This window comes from Lissotriton helveticus, chromosome 8, assembly GCF_964261635.1.
Source record: "Lissotriton helveticus chromosome 8, aLisHel1.1, whole genome shotgun sequence".
Classification (NCBI taxonomy): domain Eukaryota; kingdom Metazoa; phylum Chordata; class Amphibia; order Caudata; family Salamandridae; genus Lissotriton; species Lissotriton helveticus.
In genome coordinates, this window is record NC_136069.1 from 1,525,149,801 (window position 1) to 1,525,155,800 (window position 6,000).

At 41.1% G+C, this 6,000-nt stretch overlaps 1 protein-coding gene across 1 annotated transcript in view; it reads left to right on the forward strand.

The window, feature by feature from the left end:
• Positions 1 to 4,064, forward strand: part of CLNS1A (chloride nucleotide-sensitive channel 1A) — a 174,249-nt gene extending 170,185 nt beyond the window's left edge. The window contains exon 7 of the mRNA XM_078658506.1: positions 3,514 to 4,064. The gene's annotated coding sequence lies outside the window, so the exon portion shown is untranslated. The remainder of the gene's footprint in view (positions 1 to 3,513) is intronic.
• The last annotated feature ends 1,936 nt before the right edge of the window (positions 4,065 to 6,000 follow it).

Below are 6,000 nucleotides of genomic sequence, written 5' to 3' on the forward strand. Positions count from 1 at the left end.
CTTGGTGAAAAATCCCAGTGCCTCATCTCCGTGCGCTCAAGTACCACCATCTTCTGGTAGAGTGGAAGTCGCGGGCTATTTCACTTTTTCACCAATTGGGAGACTTTCATGCCATATTGGTGGGTCATCCAGCTAGTTTGCAAGGGTTATGCCCTACACATTCTTACCCTGCCCCCAACTGTATTCCTTCCCCTAGGGTATGCTCTCCAGCACACGTTTTTGGAGGCGGAAGTCCTTGTTTTGCTGAAAAAATGATGCAAAGAAGTATTATCTTTGCAAGAACGTGAAACAGGATTCTACTCTCTTTACTGGGTCCCGAGGAATGAGGGAAGACTAAGCCTCTCGTAGATCAATGTTTTCTGAACTTGTTCATTCAGCAGTTCAATATATTGTCCCTTAGCCAAGTTACTGCCTCTGAATGTGTGGGATTGGTTGGTATCCCTAGATCTCCAGCATGTCTATTTTAATCTTCCATTACTCCTCACCCACAGAAGGTACCTGAGGTCACTGTGTGATTCCCTGCATCCTCAATTCATGGTCTTGCTATTCAGGCTGACGACTGCTCGATGCATTTTCATTAAAGTTGTGGTGGCTTTATTTACAGTCCGTTACCTATGTATTTCCATACTTGGATGACAGGCTAGTGAAAGCGGAGCCCCTGGTTCTGGTTCAGGAACACCTTCAGTGCACAATGTTTTTCCATAATGAAGTGGGTTTTATGATCAATTCCCGTCTCCTCTCACTCCAACACACAGGTTCACCTTCATATGAATGGTGAAGGCCATGACTCTTATGAAGGCTTCTCCTCCTTGTCAGATGATTGCAGATATTCAAAAGATGATTCAGGGATTTCTGGCTCTGACTCAACTCCCGGTGCTGCTTGTCTTATGTTTGCTTGATATTATTGCTTCATGAATCGTGTTGGTGCAGCACGCCAGATGGTGGATGAGAGCCCTCCAGTAGTGCCTGTGGCTCCAGTATCAAGGAAACCTTTTTGCCTCCGGTACAGAGCCTCCCATTAGTTCACCTAGATCTGTACTGGTGAATGGACCGCTCCAACCTTAGACTACTATTGTCGCAGACAACTCTTTGTTGGATTGGGGTGCACATATCGGCAGTATGATGGCACAGGGTCTTTGGTCCACATCAGACCTGTGCTGGAGCTGCACTCAACATGCCTTGCCATGCTGGAATTTCCCCCCTTCCATCTCAGGGAGCACCCTTCAGATTCTGTCAGATAACACCACCATTATATTAGGAGACAGAGCTGTGTGGGAACGATTCATGTGTGGCATTTGGCAAAGTTACTGGCACTTTTCCAGTTAATGGTTTATCTTGACGGTTCCCTCAACTTGAGAGCAGATGCTCTTATCGGTCTCTCCCTGGTGGACTGCTTTTCAAGAAACTGATGGTGGCGATCAACACTCTCTTAGCGGGGGTTGATCTTTAATGCATCCAAATATGTAACACAACAACTGACAGACACCTAAAATCACGAGGACTATTTGCATTCTTGTTTCTTAATGTGCTGCATGGCTAAACACTTATAAGGCCCCAAAGGCAATACCTGTTGGCTAAGCCAGTGCTTGTTTTTTTAAAGTCATGTGCCGATAACTGCGTGCATTCCGTTGTAACCAATGATGATTTAAGAATTCTGTTCATAAGAGCAGGCCCGTTGAAATGAAGCTGTCCTTGCTGTGAAAGTGAAACGTGTACTCATTCTGGGGATACCCGGTATTTCTCCCAAACGGAATGAGAGGTGCAACTCTTCGCTGGGGTCCTTGTTTGAAAGGCGGGTAAGCGGAAAGGAAAATTTGAAGGTTACAGAAAGAACTCAAGCTGCCTATTCATTTAGAGCTATAATATTACTACTCCGCGATATGTGCTCCTGCTTTGTGTGCCCCCAGGGCAGGCACATTGGTAGTATAGAGGGGGCCACCGACACTTGTGCGGCCCCTTTTGTAATACAGGGAGCAGTATCCTGAAGGCGTTCCCTCATTTGCATCAGGGCATGGCTGAAGCAAATAAGGGAAACCCTTTGCCTTTGTGCTCGTGCCATATTATGAACACAGGTGCAGAGGCAAAGAAGCTGTCAGGAGGCACACTGAAAGTGTGCCACAAAAAGGTTGTGCACTGTCAATGCACCCCCAGATGGTAGCCTTCCGAAGTGTGGAAAGGGGGTCCCATGGACCCCCGGACCTCCCCTAGCGGGTGTAGTCATTCACTGCACCTGCCTGCAGGGGGATCTCTCAGAAGTGCAGGAAGGTTGCAGTCTGCACTCTGAAACCCCGAGCAGCTTTGAAACAGCCACTCCGTATTTCACTTGAATGCGCTGCCCCCAGGGCAGCACGAGCTTGCGGCTCATTCACACATTCATTGTAATATGTTGTACTTTTCCTATATATGCACAGCGCATCAATTTAAAGGTGTTCCATGGCGCAAACAGAGAAAGTGCGCAACATACGTAATGCGCTGCCAGCTAGTCATCTGTTATCCGGGGCCTTGGGGCCTGGAAGATTCTTTCTAGGGCTGCCACGCCTTCTGTAGCACGCTTTTTGTTGTGATCCGCACTTATTCTGCGGAAAGATTATGTATCCACCAGAAATAGCGAAGTTGAATACATTATTCATTTAGTGCAATGAGATGAAATCATTTTGAAGAGGCCTCATGGCCTTTTAGTAGAGTAGTTTCCTTTCATGAAGTCATTATAACACGCAGCTTATGAGGTAGTAACTTCTATATTTCTCACGTCAATTTTTTTGTACTGTGCTAATATTATGGAATTCGACCTTTGCATTAGAATAATTTATGACTGTGTATTAGTACACTGGAGTTGCGTGTTACTGAGTCACATTTAGTTTTACCTGCATGACGTAAACACATCTATGTGGATGCACCAATATTCTATGCCATTTATAACCTGTTTTGAGTGGGCGGAGAGTCATTGACTTACCAGAGTCGAAGTTCCAATTGGGGCAGGATACAATGATACAATATGAACAATCGTAAAAAATATATTACTTTCTGCAGATCTACGTGTTTAGGTATTTATACCAGTATACTCCTATATTCGGTCCTAATAATTAGGCACAAGTGATGAAACCCGTTCCGTTAGATAAAATATCATTTAACGGGCCTTGAATATCAGCCTACTTGTTTTCTTGTGTAACCGATTTATTTAGACAGCTAGCTGAGAGTCTTCATTTTTATACTAGACTGTTGTAAAAATATGGAATTCGTGCTTGCCGCTGAAATCATAAATAAGTGAATGTACATTTATTAGTAACCTTGCTACGAATAAGTTTTCATTGGCCACATTTATTTTCGTTTGTATGGCAATATATATAAAATGATTTCACTTTGAAATATGTTTCGATACGTGTATTATGCAAAGATCTATTTCTGTATATTAATTATTACTAATAATACTAGCCACTTGTTTGTAGCACCTTTGCATATTGGCCTTGGGTACAGTTTTCAATGTTTAAAGTTATTTCCTTTTCTCCCATTTAGGTTATATTTGTAGCACTTAACTGGATGGAACAGAAGATATCCACCTCTCATTCAGAAAATGCATCTATTTTTTAAAGACTAAAGCATGGACCCTCGTGTTCTATAGATGTTTCTTAAATGCATTGAGTTTGAGCTTTAGTTGACCAAAGTAGGTTTCTAATGTACCAAATCAAATATTATTCTTCACATATCCTCTGCGCAGGACTGAAGCGGTTTCTGCAAAGCGGTATTTTATCTTTTTGTGATATTCAGAAATAAATTGAAGATACCTGTAGATTGTATTAGATTACATATTTTTGTAACCTTTTATCTTCCAAGCCATCTCATAACCATATATAAAAAGCCTTGCATTTGGAAAGTGAATTCCACCATGCCCTTGAGAAAATTGATAAGTTAACCTCACTTAATTTAGTAACCTTGTTTATGCATGGGGAACCCTTTAAACAGCAGTTACAAAACATCTTTCTGACATCCTTAAGTGCTGCACATGAATTATGTTGTTTTTGTAATATTTCTTATGAAATGTTAAATAAACCAGATTTTGTATCTTACAGTGACCCCACTGTTTTTGTTATACTCTGTCTTTTTTGTGAGTATTTGTCTCAAGAGCTGTTGAACATCCTATGCATTTGTTTTATTTTGTATGCAGCAATACTATTAAAGTTAGAGGTTTTTTAGGTCCGGGGCGGAGATGGTTTTTGCTGCCCCTCTGATTGTTTTGTGTGATTGTTTGTTTTTGTTTATATACTTATACATATATAAAAGATTAAATACTAAATAGAATGGCTTTGGGTTGGCCCCATTCAGTCATTGCTTGTCTGAAGTGCCGTTCATGTTCTGTCTCTTCCCTTGTAATAGAGCAACGGCAGAGCCCCCTTTTGCCATTGGTTTGCTTCAGTTTGAACCAAACCCATTAGGATAGCCATTGGGTGCGTGTGAAGTGAAGTTTTGTTGTGGTGTGAGACTTTGTGAGTGATGGCATTCTCCCCCATTACTATAGGAGTCTGCATCTGGGTAAGGTGAGCGGGGAAATAAAGTATTCCATCACCGGCCAGCACCATTTCCATTGTCAACAGGCCCTACAATATGATGGGGATTTTTTGTTGCTACTGTAGACAGCTGCGCCATCTGAAGTTGCATCTATTAGGTTGCTTTTGTTCAAGCAGAATACTGTACCCTGAATATTATTTGCTTGATATAACATTGCCCAATCCAAGAATGCTGCCATGGTCTCACAAGACTTGAGGGCTGCAATGTTAATCATCATAAATTTTTTCACTAAGTAATTATTACGTTATTTCATTGTAAGTTCTTATCATTATTTTGCCGTATTAATTTAGCCCTAAACAGATCTCAAATAAAAAAAAGATTAAAGTAGTATTGATCCTAATGAATACTAATTTTCTCACCTTAACATGTTTTCAATGATTGTGCCCAAACTTGTTTAAAATTATGTTGCTTGGTCTTTGTGCCATGAAGTACATCTTAACACATTATTTTGAGCAATATAGAAGTACTCAATCAAAGATGGCTACTGGCGTCTTTTTAACATTCTCTTGAGTGACTGAGGGACTTAACCACCACTACCTTCTTCTCCACAACCAAATGCCAGTGTCACTTTTTAGGTCGACGCCTTGGGGACATTCGGAACGCTTCCCTGGGAATGCTTTGTACCCATTGCTTATCATTGGCTTTTATAAATCACATTAGCTTGCTTTCTATTTGCTGGCTGTATTTGTTTTAGGCAGCCCAGCTGTAGTCTTCCAGTTGGCCAAACCCTATTTACTGTATTATTTAACCAGTACTGGATTACTGTAAATGGGTGTCTGCTTCGCCTTTTAGATAATACAGAATCTCCCACACGGTGGCTCAAAACACGCACACGGCAAAGCAGGAGACATAACACAATTAACACCTTTAGAAAAGGATTTTATTTTACAAAATGCAGACTCTCTTTTTAGAATAAGGCTTGGGGTTTTATTTTACACAATGCTCTCTAACAAAGTCTTTTCCAGATGCGAAATGCACAAAATTCAAATCTATTTAGCGATATATTTGTTTATATGCATGCAATAATAATACACTTGGTAAATGCAACAGTTAAATGCATGAATAATACCATGAATAAACCAGCAGCAAATATGAGATAGACTCAAGAAAATATAATATGCTGGATGTCCTGCAAGAGGTCAGAGAGACATATATATACACTAGATAAATCAAATGATTACTTTGGATGTGCACCTCACTCATTCACACATCACAAAGAAAACCCCATAAATGATCAAAGCCACTGGCCGCACACGACAATGGCAATAATCAAAACTCAACACTTCACCTGGTGCAAACATTGCATCTTAGCCCACCCCTAAGAGCCTCAGAAACCAGGGTTCCGCTGTACCGAAGTATGGATATACCTGATAATGAGTAAGCCCACGTTTCGGGCACGGTATGTCATTCACTTATCACATTTACTCAATGAGCACA